We start from the raw sequence: 17,170 nt of genomic DNA, 5'->3' as shown, positions 1-17,170 counted from the left end.
CTTTATTACACCCCAAGTGATTGAGCACCCTACTTCCTGTTATCCGTAACAATGGGGTGCCAAGTGGAGTAAACACTGAGATTGAACCAGAGTGCTTCCCAGCACACACAAACACACGCTGCAGTCAAGGTGTGAGAGTAGCACCTAGTGAGCCTGAGGTGGCTTCTTAGTCCACGTGGCCCATGACATTTCTTTCCACCTAAGTGGAATATTGGGTACCATCCTTTGTCATGCGTCCAGAGATACAGTGGAACCAGCCCTTGGCCTCATTATAAAGGATGTAGATTCAGGGGTTTGAAGCCAGTGAGATACAGAGTGAGAAACAGATATTTATTATTATATACCAAGCACTGTTCTAGGCCTTTGGGGATAGAGTGGCAAATAAGATAGTCAGTTGCCTTCACGGAGATGATGTTGAGATCAAACCAGGTGGAGGAATTGTTTGGAGGTGTGTTCAATCCTGTGACATCACCTGGAGCATCAGCCAGGCTTGGAGCTTTTGTGGGCCCCACAGGCTGGGTGCATGGGCCAGCTGACCCTGTTTAGACACTGATCAGCAGAGACAAGACAGTGGGAGACCGTGCCCCTTTTGGGTTCAGGGACTGCCATGTCCCTTGGGATTCTTTTTTTTTTTCATTGCATTAAAAATTTCTTAATTGACATCCAATAAAATTCACTGTTTTTTGCATATAATTTTGATTTTTAACACATACACAAATCAAGGATAGATCGGCTAGAGAGCATTTCCATCACCCCCTCAAAATTCTCTTAAGCTGTCCCTTTGTCATCAAACTCTTCTCCCACTCCAATGCCTGGCAGCCTGTTCTCTGTCCATATAGTTTTGCCTTTGCCAGAATGTTACGCAGATGGAGTTATACAGCATGTTATCTTCTGGGACTGTATCCTTTGTCTTAGCATAATAAATTTGGATTCAGTCATCTTGTTGCATGTACCCTCATTCCTTTTTATTGCTGAGTAGCATCCTGCTGTATCCATATACCACTGTTTGTTCATCCATTCACTCAATGCTATACATTGGGTTGTTTCCAGTTTTTGGCATTTTTGAGTATAGCTGATATACACAGTTACATACAAGTTTGTTGTGTAAACCTTAGGTGTCATATATCTAGAATAAACACAAAGAAGTGGGATTGCTGAGTGTGCTGGTCTGAATCTGTTCGGTACCCCAGAAAAGCCAATTTCTTTAATCCTCATTTAATATTGCCAAGTAGGGGCTTTTTGATTGTTTCTATGGAGATGTGACCCACCCAGTAATGGGTAGTAACTTTTGATTAGATGGTTTCCATGGAGATGTGTCTCCACCCATTCAAGGTGGGGTTGTTTACTGGAGCCCTTTAAGAGAGAACCATTTTGGGAAAAGCTTTAGAGCATACAGAGCCAGAGACCTTTAGAGATGAAGAAGGAAAATGCCCCTGGGGGAGCTTCATGAAACAAGAAGCCTAGAGAGATAGCTAACAGACATCACCATGTTTACCATGTGCCTTTCCAGTTGACAGAGAAACCCTGAACTTCATTGGCCTTCTTGAACCAAGGTGTTTTTCCCTGGATGCCTTAACTTGGACGTTTTTATGGGTTTAGAGTTGTAAACTAGCAACTTTATAAATTCCCCCTTTTAAGAACCTTTCTATGTCTGGTATGTTGCATTCTGCATCTTGCAAACTAAAACACTAGGTTATATGGTTAACTGTATGTTCAACTTAATAAGAAACTACCAAAGTGTTTTCCACAGTGGCTGTATCATTTTACATCCCCACCAGCAGCGTTTCAATTGCTCTGCATCCTTCCAGCACTCGGTATTGTCATTTTGCCATTCCGGTGCACGGGTGGTTCAGTGGTAGAATGCTCACCTTCCATGTGGGAGACCCAGGTTTGATTCTTGGGCCATGCACCAAAAAAAAAATTTTTTTTTTTTTTACCGTTCTAGGGGGCATCAGTATCTCATGATCTCTCACGAGCGGTATCTCATGCTAGATTTAAGTTGCACTTCCTTGTTAAATAATGATGTTGGGCATCTTTTTCGTGTGCCCTTGGAATTCTTGAGAAATACTAAGTCTGTATCCCAACTCAGAAACCAAGTTACAGTGCTAAAGAGACTTAGATGGATTCCAACTTAGCCCGGCATACTGCAACATTTTATCAGCAACTCTCAGGAGATGACTACTGGTTTCAAACCGCAGAGCCCAGATCTGTCAAGCCAGCAAGTAGGTGGCAAGAGGCTCCTGACTGCCAAACACCTTCTCCACTGCTCCAGGTTTTGGGAAGAGGAAGGCATTTTGCACTCTCACCTTCAGTTTGTGTACCTTCCCAGACTCTCCCTGGTTTACACATTCTGTTCTCCTGGAGCTCCTATTTAACATTCTCCCCTCCTTCTTTCCTTTGCTAAATAAATATTTACTGAAAGTCTACTGCATGCCAGACGTTGCCTTAGGGACACATTGTTGAAGAAGATACCTGCAAAAGAATTTCATTTTCTAACAGGGAGGCTAACATAAAGCAGATTTTTAAAAGCATTTCAGTATAGGCACTGATGCACCTCTGTTCCAGGTTTTAGGGGACTTGGAGGATGACACTTAACCATCGAGGAGGAGGCAGGAGGACTTCCTGGAGGAGAAAGCACCTGATATCAATCCTGAAGGATGAGTGGATATTGGGCTAAGAGACATGGGAAGGGCATTCCAGGCATAAGGAAAGCAAAGCCCTGGCAACAAGGGATAGTATGTTCTGTCTGTTTGTGTGTGTTCTTGAGAAGTTCAGTATTGCTCAAATATAAGAATGGAAGTGTGGAGTGACAGGGCTTGGGGTTGGTCAGAGAGACAGGAGCTAAATCATGAGGAAACTTATGCCAAGTGACTTGAATTCATCCCAAAAGCAATAAGATGCTTTCAAAAGTTAGATTTGGTTCTCAAAATAATGTTTCTGGAACCTTCCCCTGTTCCCTTTCTTCTCTGTCTGTTGATTCTTTTACACAAAGGCCACCTCCTCTGGGAAGCCTTCCCTAATCCCCTGATGTTTGATAAATAATGAACAAATTTGTGAATGAATGAAGTTTAAGGGGCCAAACCCAGCCCCAGAGTGCTGTGTGATTATACCAGGGGTTCTCAAACTTGAGCATGCTTCAGAATCACATGGAGGCCTGAGACTCAGAGTTAGAGCGCTGAAGCTATGAAAGTCAGCAGTACCCCCTACAGGAACTGTTTAAAAAGTTGGAAAAGTGATCAGACATCGAGTAGAGACATGAATGAAGTTAATCTGTATAGGACAAAGGTATATTAGAAGAATGGGTAAAGGATGATAACATCCATGTTTTTAAACTTCAACTTTTGTGTGAAGCTAAAGGGAGAGATGTTTATTTGGTGCAGAATTTATATTTTGGGTAGTACAACTCCTATTTTAACTTGTATGGTCCATTTAGTTAACACCATAAATACATGGAATCTTGAATAGGGTGTGAGATTTTGTTGGTTTGTCCAGGTTAGTGTGATGCCTCGATAAATCCCAGAGTGATTTGAACAGTGAATAAAGAAGTGTTTGCAAAGTCCCCTTGGGGAAATGGGGAGAAGGCGGGCAATATTCAGCATCCCCATTTGGAGGATTCTGATATTCTAGCAAGCGGTAGGGACAAACAAATCAATAGGCCGAGCCCCCAATCTTGGGGTTCGCGCCTATGAAACTTATTCCTGCAAAGCATAGGCTAAGGCTACTTAAAATTAGGCCTACGAGTCACCCCCAGAGAACCTCTTTTATTGCTCAGATGCGGCCTCTTTTTCTAAGCTGACACGGCAAGTGAACTCACTGCCCTACTTCTCTACGTGGGACATGCCTCCTGGGAGTGTAAACCTCCCTGGCAACTGGGACAGAAATCCCAGGCTGAGATGGGACCTGGCATCAAGGGCCTGAGAAAACCTTCTTGAACTAAAGGGGGAAGAGAGAAATGAGACAAAATAAAAGTGTCAGTGGCTGAGAGATTCCAAACAGTCAAGAGGTTATCCTGGAGGTTATTCTTACGTATTACATAGATATCCCCTTTTTAGTTTATGGTGTATTGAAGTGGCTGGAGAGAAGTACTGGAAGTGTTCCAGTAGCCATGTTTCTTGAAGATGATTGTATAATGATATAGCTTTCACAATGTGACTGTGTGATTGTGAAAACCTTGTGTCTGATGCTCCTTTTATCTCCTTATCGACAGACGAATAAAACATATGGATTAAAAATAAACAAATAATGGGGGAACAAAAGTTAAAATAAATTGCGTAAATGGAAATACTAATGGTCAATGAGAGGGAGGGATCGGGGGTGTGGTATGTATGAGTTTTTCCTTTTCTATTTCTTTTTCTGGAGTGATGCAGATGTTCAAAAAAAATGATCATGGTGATGAATACATGACTATCTGATGATATTGTGAGCCATTAATTGTATCCCATGTATAGAATGTATGTTAGAATATTTGTATGTTGTTTTATCAACAAATTTTTTTTAAAAAGCAATATTTTACTTTTTCTTAAGAAAAAAAAGAATCACATGGAGGGTTGGTTAGAACTGGATGGCTGGGCCCGCTGCATAATTTTCTGATTCAGTAGGTCTGAATTTGGGTGGTGAACTACATTCCCAGTTGAGACTGCTGCTGGTGGGCTTGACGGGCCGCTGAGGTTAGGTTGGGCTCCCTTAGAGCTGAGCCCCCGGTGGGGGGCTGTCCAGGGGCCGTCACTACTGCGGTTCATCAAGACTCTCTGTCTGGAGTCACAAAGGACCACCTGACCCTCTGGGGATTTCCTTGGTCTTGACCAGTGTGCACCCCCTTTAAGCGGGAAAGGGGGGTTACTTTTCCCTCTCCTGACCGCTTTCTCCCAGGGACTCCCAGGGGGGCTTCTCAGAGGGGCCCTGGAAACGTTGCTTCCTTTATGAGCTTCCCTGTCCGCTGAGCTGTGAGCTCCTGGGGCTGGAATCTGCAGACAGGGCTCCCTAAGAGGGTCAGAGCTGAGGCTTGTCTGCTTTAAGAGCTGCTGTCCCAGGGGCTTGTGTGGCTCCCCAGGCCCTGCAGGCTAAGCGAAGGAACCGCTTAATCAGCAGCTCCGCTTCCTGCAGCACCTGGAGCTCCCCCTTCCCTTGCTCCCCAGACCAATTATCAGCCAGGCAACTGCAGCCTCAGCTCGGGGAGGCTGGCGCACCAGAGTCTAGCCTGGCAGGACCGCAGGCTGGGTTTGGGGTCTAGAGCTGGCCCAGCTTAGAGCTGCAGGTGGGAGTGGGGTTGCTGGGGGAAGGTGGGGGGCGGAGAGTAGGGACATGGTCTCCTAAGGGTGGGGACTGCCATTCAATTGGCCAGCCCCTCTGTTCTAGTTTGCTAGCTGCTGGAATGCAATATACCAGAAATGGAATGGCTTTTAAAAAGGGGAATTTAATGAGTTGCTAGTTTACAGTTCTAAGGCCAAGAAAATGTCCCAATTAAAACAAGTCTAAAGAAATGTCCAATCAAAGGCATCTAGGGAAAGATACCATGGTTCAAGAAGGCCGATGAAGTTCAGGGTTTCTCTCTCAAGTGAGAAGGCACATGGCGAACACAGCGTCATCTGCTAGCTTTCTCTCCTGGCTTCCTATTTCATGAAGCTCCCCGGGAGGCGTCTTCCTTCTTCATCTCCAACGGTCCCTGGTTGGTGGACTCTCTGTTTCGTGGTGCTGCAGCATTCTCTGCTCTCTCTGAATCTCTCTGAATCTCCAAAATATTTCCTCTTTTACAGGACTTCAGAAACCAATCAAGACCCACCCAAATGGGTGGAGACATGTCATCCCCTAATCGGGTTTAACAACCATTCTTAACTAAATCACATCAACCAGGGAGATGATCTCATTACAGTTTCAAACATACAGTATTGAATAGAGATATTCTACCTTTATGAAATGGGATTTATATTAAAACATGGCTTTCTTAGGGGGCATATATCCTTTCAAACCAGCACACCCTCCCTTCTCTCTGGGAGTCGGGTGTCTGGTTCGCTGGAAGGCTGCCTTCCATCATGAAAGCGACACCCAGGGACCATCCAGGTGCGATCCTTGGAGAGCCCAGGGAGGCAATGGGGTGGGTGGGGTGGGGCAGGGTGGGGCTGCTCAGAGAGACCTCCCATTCCTTCCACTTGGGTCAGCCCTGCCTTCATTCCAGTCCTAGCTTTGCCGCCTCACCAGCTGTATGACCTTGGGCACCAGCTGTGTGACCTTGGCCAAGGTGCATCCTGCCACTGAGCCTTGGTTTCCTCATTCGTAAAGGTGCAGTTAATAATAATACCTCCTTGAGGGTTTTTGCAAAGATGAAAGCAGATAAGACCGGACAAAGTTCCTGATGCATTATAAGCACTCAATAAATGTTGGCTTTTCATTTTGTTATTAAAAGGGGTTAAAGGGGGTACATGGGTGGTTCAGTGGTAGAATGCTTGCCTTCCAGGTGGGAGACCCGGGTTCGATTCCCGGACCAGGCACACACCCCCCAAGAAAAAAGAGGATGGGGGTACCTTTCACAAAGGGACAAGAGAGCTTTGAGCCTGGAGCAGCAAGACAGCAGCCGGCCAGCCTTGCTGGTGTAATGACAGAGATACTTGTTCTGGATGCCTATTCCAGTTCCTGGAGTCCAGCTTATGGGCAGCTCTTCCACCTGCTCTTCTCTGCCCTCTCCAAGCCCTTGTCCCTAACTTGGGGCTACAACTCACCAGTGTTTCTCCTCCAGGACCCCCTGGTTTTGCTTCTAACTTGCCACCCTGGGAGTCCAGGGTGTCTCCCGGATATGCAGGAGCCAAACAAGCCCAGTCTCGTCACTACATTCAGCCACGCATCCCTCCCTCCCCTAACCCTCAGCAATTTTGCCCAGGGGGGAAATCAATGGAATGAACTGTCTGTCTTCCAGTGAGACTGTGTGCCAAGCCTGCTACCTGGGGCTTCCCACGTAGCACCCCGTTTAGCCCACCCCCCAGCCTAGCAAGGTGAGCCTTGTCACAAGTCTTGTTTGTATGGATGAATAAAGCAAGGCTCAGTTATATTAAGTAATTTGCCTAAGGCCACACAGCATGTGGCAGAGTCGGAAGTGAAACCTGAGTGTGTGTAATTCTAAACCTGGAGCTCTCCCTGCCATGTCAGCTGCATTTCCATGCCAGCTAAGCCCCTACTGGCTCCTCTCTCCCCAGGCTGGGCCCTGGCCTTGGGGTCCCTTCAGCTGCCTGGGGTCCTGTTCAGACCAGAGGGACTTTCAGAGACCTGATATAATCCCTGCCTGTGACCTCAATTGCTGTTCCCATTTGCCATCTCACACGCACCCCCTCCCCAACCACGGGAATTGCTGCCAGTCTAGATAAAGCCGTTTTGTGCTTTGGGGTACTCTGGGAAGGTGGGGGCAGCCCCCAACGCCCTGACTACTGCATTTCCACAAGGATCCTCTCTCCTGTTTGCTGGCCCTGATATATGCTTTGTTCTCTTTGCCTAGAATTTGCTCCTTGCAATGTGAAAGCCGCCCCCCATCACCTAGCAACTTCGTGTATTAGTTATCTACTGCTGTGTAACAAATTATCCTGAAACCTAGTAGCTTAAAACAGAATGCATTTATTATCTCACATGGTTGCAGTAGGTCAGGAATCCAGGATCGGCTTGGCTCGGGGTCTGTAATGAAGTTGCAGACAAGATGGTGATTTGGGTCATCCAAAGACTAGATTGGAGCTGAGGATCAGCTTCCAGGGTGGCTCATTCACACACCTGGCAAGTGGTTGCTGGCTGTCAGCAGGAGGCCTCAGTTGCTCATTGCAAGGACCTCTCCATAGGACTACTTGAGCTTCCTCCCAACAAGGCAACTGGCCTCTCCCATAAAAATAAACAGATTATTTTAAATTATTTCCTTTCACTTGATAATCTTCCTTCTGGAAATCTAGCCTAAGAAAATAATTCAAAATGTGGGTAACTATTTCTGCGCAAATATATTAATCCTAAGATTATTTATACTGGTGAAAAATTGGAAACACCCTAAGTAGTTCAATAGGGGCAGATGGTTAAGTAAATGATGATACAGCCATGAAAATGGACTGTCACCCAACTATTAAAGTGACTGTTTTGAGGAGCATTTAATTACATGGATAATAGCCATCCTATTCTATGAAGAGAAAAATTCAGGATATAAAATTTAAGCATGATATGGCCCTAACTGGGTGAAGAGAAAATTTCATAGAAAATATTCCAAAAGGTTAACAGTGAGGTTTGCCATGATTTTTTTTAAGCTTAACCATAGGCATATTTAAATAAAGTATCCAAATAATCTTTGTAAAACCTGTGTTTGCATAGCAAGTTTCATAAACCAATCTAAAATTAAGGCAACAAGGAAAATATCTACAAATTCAGATAAGCAGAGTCTCTTAAATTCTAAATATTAAACGCTAACTTAAATACCATTTGATCAGCTGTCAAAACTGTGAATGTTCTGAAAATATCAAGTAGAAAATTATTCAGAATATCTGTGTTGCTATAGTAATGACCTATGCAACTAAGCATTTTCCTGGTTTCAAATTATCCATAGGCATATTTAAATAAAATATCTAAATAATCATTGTAAAGCCTGATTGTATGATGTGTTTCATAAACCAATTTAAAATTAACGCCAGGAAGGAAAAAAATCTACAGTTACAGATATCAGAGTCTCTTAGATTCTAAACATTAAATACTATCTCAAATACCATTTGATTAACTATCTGTATATGTTCTCAAAATTTCAAGTAGGAAGTTATCACGAATATCAACTTTGCTATAGTAGTGAGCTATGTTACTAAACATTTCCAAATTTTTGATTTCAGGAATTTATTTTATCTTATATTACTATAGCTGCCTATAGTTGTTTTTTAACCTTTTTTTGTTGTAAAATATAGCATATATACAAGATATAAAGTTTAAAACATATATATATATGCTATAAAGCAAAGAAAGTAAAAGCAATAATTTTCAAAGCACACTTCAACAAGCAGCTACAGAACAGGTCCCAGAGTTTGTCATGGGACCTAAACTCAGATTTTATTCTTTTAGTGCCTCAAAACACTGGAGGCTTTACCAGAGTCGTAAAAGCGAAATCATACAGTATCTGTCCTTTTGTGTCAGACTTATTTCACTCAGCATTAAGTCCTCAAGGTTCATTCACGTTGTCATATGTTTCAGGACATCATTTCATCTTCCTGCTGCGTAATATTCCATCGTGTGTATATACTACATTTTGTTTATCCACTCATCTGTTGATGGGCACCTGGATTGTTTCCATTCCTTGGGAATTGTGAATAGTGCAGTGTGCAGGTTTGAAAGGATGTATGGACCCTAGAAAAGCCAAGTTTTAATCTACATCCCATTTCAAAAAGGCAGAATAATCCCTATTCAATATTGTATGTTTGAAACGGTACACAGAACATCTCCCTGCAGATGTGATTTAATCAAGAGTGGTTGTTAAACTGGACAGAATGTCACAGCCACAAGACGCAGAGTCCACCAGCCAGTGACCTTTGGAGATGAAGAAGGAAAATGCCTCCTGGGGAGCTTCATGAAACAGGAAGCCAGGAGAAGAGGCTAGCAGATGACGCCGTGTTCGCCATGTGCCCTTCCAGATGAGAGAGGAACCCTGACTGTGTTCACCATGTGCCTTTCCACTTGAGAGAGAAACTCTGAACTTTATCAGCCTTCTTGAACCAAGGTATCTTTCCTTGGATGCCTTAGATAGGATATTTCTATAGACTTGTTTTAATTGGGACATTTTCTCGGCTTTAGAACTGTAAACTAGCAACTTATTTAATTCCCCCTTTTAAAAGCCATTCTGTTTCTGGAATATTGCATTCTGGCAACTAGCAAACTAGAACATACTGCTATGAACATCGGTGTGCAAATGTCTCTTCATGTCGCTGCCCTCAGATCTACTGGGTATATACCAAGTACTGGTATTGCTGGGTCATAGGGCAACTCAATATTTAGTTTTCTGAGAAATCGCCAAACTGAGTTCCATAGCGGCTCAACCATTATACATTCTGACCAAAGCGAGTAACTGTTCCAATTTCTCCACATCCTCTCCAACATTTGTAGTTTTCTGTTTGTTTAATAGCAGCCATTCTTACAGTTTTATCTTAGTTAATGCCATCCTTTAACACTTTTTAAAATTTAGAAATAATTATACATATGTAGGAAGTTGCAAAGATATTACATATAGTTCCTGTTGATTTATCCCATTGATTTCATCTTACATAACTATAGTACAATATAAAACCCAGGAAATTGTCATTGGTATAGAGTTTTGTTTTAGTTTGCTAGCTGCCAGAATGTGATATACTAGAAACAGAATGGCTTTTAAAAAGGGGAATTTATTAAGTTGCAAGTTTAAAGTTCTAAGGCCATGAAAATGTCCCAATTAAAACAAGTCTATAAAAATGTCCAATTGAAGGCACCAACAAGAGGCTATCTTCACTCAAGAAAGGCCAATGAAATTCAGGGTTTGTCTCTCAACTGGAAAGGTGCATGGTGGACATAGCGATGTCAGCTAGCTTTCTCTCCAGGCTTCTTGTTTCATGAAGTATCCCCGGGGGCTTTTTCCTTCTTCATCTCCAAAGATCTCTGGTTGCACGGGCTTTTGTGGTTCTCGTGGGTCTCTTGCTCTTTCTAAGATGGTTCCATCTTAAAGGGCTCCAGTAAGCGACCCCACCTTGCATGGGTGGAGACACATCTCCAGGGAACCCATCTAATCAAAAGTTACCACCCATAATTGGGTGGGTCATTTCTCCATGGGAACAGTCAAAAAATTCCCACCCAGCAATATTGAATGAGTATTAAAGGACATGGCTTTTCTGGGGTCCACAAGAGATTCAAACCAGCACAAGCATGTACAGCTCTATGTTATTTTATCACACCTAAAGATTCATATAACCCCCGCCAAAATCAAGACAGGGAACTCTTCTATCATCACAAACATCTCCCACGTGCTACCACTTTAGAGTCACACTTGCCCTTTCTGACCATCCCTAAGCCTTGGTAACCACTCATCTGTTCTCCATCTCTGTAATGTTGTCATTTTGAGAATGTTATGTAAGTGGAATCATACAGTATGTAAGCTTTTGAGAATAGCATTTTTTTTCATTCAACATAATGCCTTTGATAATCCATCCAAGTTGTTAAGTGTATCAGTAGTACATTTCTCTTTATTGCTGAGTTGTAGTCAATGGTATTAATTTTCCTTTCCTGATTTTCAGTTTTTCTCCTGAGCATGAAATGTTTTGATTACCACTGTTCTAGTTTGCTAGCTGCTGGAATGCAATATACCAGAAACGGAATGGCTTTTAAAAAGGGAGAGTTTAATAAGTTGCTAGTTTACAGTTCTAAGGCTGAGAAAATGTCCCAGTTAAAACAAGTCTATAGAAATGTGCAGGAGCTTTCCCTAGCTCCCGCCTGGGGTCTTCCTCGCAACGAGACGGGGGAACTCGGTAGCCGACCGGTCCCGGGGGCTCGAAGGTCTGGAGGGCGCGCGAGACGAAGAACGACTCGCGGGAACTGGAGGAGCTTGCAAGGTGTGCGCACCAGAACATGTATTAGCGGAAGTACAGAGCTTTATATAGTGGCGAGGCGGGAATGGGGGGGGCCAGGGGAGGCGTGCTGCGTGATTGGTGAGGAGGCTAAGGGGTGGCAGCGAGGGATTGGGTGAGCTGAGAGCAGAAAGATCCAATGGGATAGCTTGAATATGTTGCTAGGCAGAGAGCTAGAGGAACGGGGCCGAAATTACATCCGGCAATTCCTCCCTTTTGTTTAATAGGAGAGGAAGAGAGAGTAAAAAAGAAAAAGGGGGAGGGGCGAGGCTGGCCGCAGGTGCAGGTGGCCCGCGGGTGCCCGTGGGGCTCATGCGGATGAGCCAGCATGTGCATGAGCCACGCTCCCAAAGGGTGATCAGTCCTTAGGGTGGGCAACACTCGCTAACCATACCTGTGCCCGCTGGCGATGGCCTGCATCTGCGAAGGGGTTTTGAAGTTCGAGAGCTGCTAGAGCAAGAAGTGTAGTTTGTTGTCTATGGTGGGAGAGTTGTCCATATATGCATTTGAATATAATAAGAATGACAATTAGGGCAAGTAATAGGATTCCATAGAAGATGAGGTTAGAGGGTTTGAAGAAAGAAGAGAATTTTTTCGTTAGGTCAGAGAGAATGGAGGCAGAGACTTTAGGGATGATTGTTTTTTCTAGAGTCAGTATGTGAGCTTGGAGTTGGTGGGTATGATTCCAAAAAGATTCATTATAAGCCGTAAAGATCCAGTCACGCAAAGTGAGGCGGGGTTGGGAGTGATTAACGAGGACAGAGGCTGGAAAAGGGGTACCGTCCATCACACGTGGAAGAAGCTATGTCGTAGAGGGCTTCGATGTCTTGGGCAATTAGGTCCATCTGCTGCTGTAGATTGAAGATGGAGTGGTGCATTAGAAGGTTAGGTCCTCTTGATTGCCGAGTGCACCGGAAGCGGTACGAGTGAGGTTGTTGATGACTTCCGCGGTGGTGGAGGTTCAGGTGAGGGCGACAGCAGCTGTAGTAGCGGCGGCTAGAGATGCGACGACAGCGGCAGCGATCGCGGCAGAAATCCCGAAGTCTCGCTTGCGGCGGAGAATGAGGACAGCTCTTTGGTTCTGAAAGGATAGGGGAGTTGCGGGGCTACCCAGGTGGAGGTGTTCAGGGGGATCCATATTAGACGAGGCTGCAACACAATAAACGCATAAGGATATGAAACGTTCCAAAAGTTAGTGAGAACACAGTTTTGAAGGAGAGTGATGTTGGGGCAAAGATAGAAGAAGAAGGGCGGGGCGAGATGAACTGCAGCGGAGATGTTGATAGCAGATATAAGCAAGGGGTTATAGATTGGGCCGCTCGGTTGCTGCCTGTTTTTCCGGGCGCAAGTAGGGGTGGCATAGGCGGTACCTAATCTGAGCGGCTTGACGCCGGAGAGGGGGCGGAGGTCGAGGCAGGCATATTTGCCACATAAGTAATTGTCAACAAATGCGGGTAAGCCGAAACCTGCAAGATCTGACTCGTTAGCAGCATATGGAGAATAGAGGGAGAAGGAAGGATTTTGATTATAGGGGAGAGGGTAGTAACAGCGATACCAGGTGAAATGGCTAAGTGGGAGGGAATCGAAAGTGGTCGTTTTAGTCCAGTGGGGTATAGGACAGGGATTAGTTGGCGGAACGGCGTGCTTGCGCATGGCAAAATTGTGGTGTGGCAGTGATGGGTGTTTAGCCGTGAGGTTTTCCGGGTACCACCAAGTAGCATCAAGGGTGTAGGCCAAATAGCAGGAGTAAGGACACGTTTTAGAAGTACACGTTCGACACGTTTTGGAATTACACGTTTTGTTTTTGACGTAGTCCACAATGGTAATTTCCTGTAAAAAAAGGCAGTTAGGGAAGGAAGGAGGGCAGATATCCACTTGGGAGTCCTAGTCCTTGAGAATGAAAAGGAGCGCCGAGTGGGGTGGAGAAAGAGAGACATTAAGTGGGGCTTGACTGGGCAGAAGATAGGGGTTACAAGGGAGGCGGAGTGAGCAGTCGTTAAGCTGTAATGAGGGAAAGAGGGGGCTATCGGGGGTGATGAAAAGGACTCCAGGGGGGTTCTGCACTGCTGCCCAAAGTTCTCTGGGTGCTGGTGCTGCTGCGGATGCTGTGGGGAGAAGCGTAAGCATTATTAGAAGAATTTGCTTTAAGCTAGGGGAGGGGTTATCGCAACGCTCTTGAGCTCCGTCATATAGGCAGAGGAGTTGCCTTTTTTGAGCTCGAGGGCTATTTTCCGGGTCGTCTTCTTCAAGGACTGCTTGTGTCATTTGCCAAACCAGGCACCTTGCCCGATGGCGCAGGCGTCTGGTGGTTGATGACAGCAGTGACGGTTGTGAATTTTTCTTTTCTGAGGGCTGTTCAAGGTGCATTTTTTCCAACTTCTTCTTCAGGGCTCGCATTCTGCATCGGTGGCGTCTGCTTGGTCGCCATGGCCGGACGGATGTTCCTTCCGGGGATCCAGATTGGCTGCGGTCCATTCTCTTGCGAGCGAGGCCAATGGGGCTGAAGAGAAGACGAGCGGCAGGGAGGTCCCTGTTCGGGCGCCAATTGCAGGAGCTTTCCCTAGCTCCCGCCTGGAGTCTTCCTCGCAGCGAGATGGGGGAACTTGGTAGCCGACCGGTCCCGGGGGCTCGAAGGTCTGGAGGGCGCGCGAGACAAAGAACGACTCGCGGGAACTGGAGGAGCTGGCAAGGCGTGCGCACCAGAACATGTATTAGCGGAAGTACAGACCTTTATATAGTGGCGAGGCGGAAATGGGGGGGGGGGCCAGGGGAGGCGCGCTGCGTGATTGGTGAGGAGGCTAAGGGGTGGCAGCGAGGGATTGGGTGAGCTGAGAGCAGAAAGATCCAATGGGATAGCTTGAATATGTTGCTAGGCAGAGAGCTAGAGGAACGGGGCCGAAATTACATCCGGCAGAAATGTCCAATCTAAGGCATCCAGGGAAAGATACCTTGGTTCAAGAAGGCCGATGAAGTTCAGGGTTTCTCTCTCATCTGGAAAGGCACATGGTGAACACAGTCACGGTTTCTCTCTTGGCTGGAAGGGCACATGGCGAACACGGCGTCATTTGCTAGCCTCTTCTCCTGGCTTCCTGTTTCATGAAGCTCCCCAGGAGGCATTTTCCTTCTTCATCTCCAAAGGTCGCTGGCTTGTGGACTCTGCTTTGTAGTGCTGCAGCATTCTCTGCTCTCTCTGAATCTCTCTGAATCTCTCTCTCCAAAATGTTTCCTCTTTTATAGGACTTCAAAAACTAATCAAGACCCACTCAAATGGGTGGCGACATGTCATCCCCTAATCCAGTTTAACAACCATTCTTAACTAAATCACATCAACTAGGGAGATAATCTCATTACAGTTTCAAATATACAGTATTGAATAAGGATTATTTTACCTTTAAGAAATGGGATTTATATCAAAACATGGCTTTTCTTAGGGGGCATATATCCTTTCAAACCAGCACAATCACGAAAAAGGAAACAAATACTAGCAAGGACACTAAGGGAGAGAGAAGCATATCATGCCTTCCAAGGAAATTTTGTGTTGAATTAAATAATAGAATTTTAGACTTGGCACCCCTTTGGTAATCATCTGATCAAGTTCTTGAAATATCCTGAGATAGTTGTGCAGCCTGTTTGGATGCTCCCAGGGTCAGGGAACGCACTGCCCTACAAGGCAGCTCATTAAATTGATATAAAATTTACCTTTCAACCTGGAGTGTGAGCATGACGCAGAGATGTTGTGCTATTTACCCAGCCTGTAATCTCCTCACTGTCCCAATCACCAAATAAACACAAGCCCAAGACGGTGAGAAAAACCCTGCAAGAACCTGGACAAATTCCTTTATATACTAGATCCAAGACTGGCCTCTCTAGGGCGATGTCAGCAATCACTGGCTTAGAAAAACAAGGGGCTGCTAGACCTTTTAAATTGGAGTGAAATTCTGCATAAACACACACACGCAGACGCTCACGTCTTCCTCCTATACGGAAGTGCCCCGAGAAGGCAGTGAACCATTAACTGGAGAGGAAAAGAGCTCAGTTTCTCTCCTGCCTGGAGCCCCCTCTATCAGACTGGAGAGCTGTTCCTCTCCCCGTTTCCCCCAGCAGCGCTCTGATCTGTCCATGGTTCTGATTGTTAATGGTTTTCACTTGGGGTCAAGGTATTGCGTGCTTTCATTCATTCACAAAAGCTAACATTTATTGAGCACTTACTCTGTGCCAAACACTGTGATATGGTCGTAATGTTCAGCCCCTTTTAATATTTTTATTGTAAACCTTAGCAAACCATTCAGCCTTTTTAAAAATGAAGTATGTCAGACATAGGGAAAAGAACACAGACCGTAAAGGTACAGCTCACTGAATTTTCGTGTAATGAACGCACTCACATAACCATCACACAGATCAAAAAATAGGATATTATTATCACCTCTGGCCTCATGTGTCCCCTTCCAGGTGCTATCCACTCACCTCCCCTTGTAGCCTCTATCTTGTGATTTTTAACAACATAGATTAGTTCTGCCTATTTTTGAACTTAACATAAACAAGATCATACAGGTTGTCTCCTCTTTTGTGTTTGGCTTCTACAGCCTGATATCACGTTTGTGAGGTTTATTCATATTGTTCCAGAGAAGTCATCATTTGTTCATTCTCCTTGCTGTATTGCATTCCACTGTGTAAAAATTCTACATTTTATTAATTCTACTATTGATGGGCATTTGGGTTGTTTCCAGTTTTCTACTATTGTGATATAAACATACTTGCGCATGTCTTTTAGTGAGCATATGCTTTTCTATTATACCTGTAAATATACAACTCTATATTATATATAATATTTATACACATACATAATGTATCTGGGGTGGACTGTAGGTGGGTCCCTTTTTAAATTCTCGCTTCCCAGATGGGAAAACTGAAGCATGAAGAAGTTCAGCCAGGAAGTCATGGGGCTGGGACTTAAACCCAGTCCTGTCTGGTGCCAAAGCCCATGCTCGCTAACCACTATACTCTACTGCCACTTGATGCCTGGGCTGTTTCAAAGTGCCAGAGATGTGTCAGACGGGGTGCTGAGACTGTGGGAGATAAGAAGATAGGAAGACATCGCCATACAAGAAGGAAAATGATAGATGCTGGTGAAAGTATGATGAGGATCCAAAGGAAAAGGAAGACACCTCTATCTTGGAAGATGACAGGGGGCTTCCTGGAGACAGAAGCATTTGAAGTGGAGGGTGGAGGCAGATTCTGGACATGCAGGAGTGACAAGGGAAGGAGGTCCCGGCTAAGAGCTCTGGGAGCACAAGAGAAAGGCTCTATAGAGGCATAGAGCTTCATAGGCCACCTGGTCTACCCTCTATTGTCCACCTACCCATCTTTTCACTGATGGCTTCCAAATGTATTTATCCAGTCTTGACCTCTCCCCTGAACTCCAAACATTTAATCCAGTCTCACATCTCAAATTTAATATGGCCAAAGTAATGTCTCCACCCCCAGCCATTCCTCCCCTCCCCCACTCCAAACACACATCCGAACCTGCTCCTTTCCCAATCTTTCCCAGACTTTGGCACCACCAACCACCAATTTCTCATGCCCCAAATCTC

Source organism: Tamandua tetradactyla, chromosome 9 (assembly GCF_023851605.1).
Source record: "Tamandua tetradactyla isolate mTamTet1 chromosome 9, mTamTet1.pri, whole genome shotgun sequence".
NCBI lineage: Eukaryota > Metazoa > Chordata > Mammalia > Pilosa > Myrmecophagidae > Tamandua > Tamandua tetradactyla.
Note: the sequence above shows the minus strand (reverse complement) of the source record.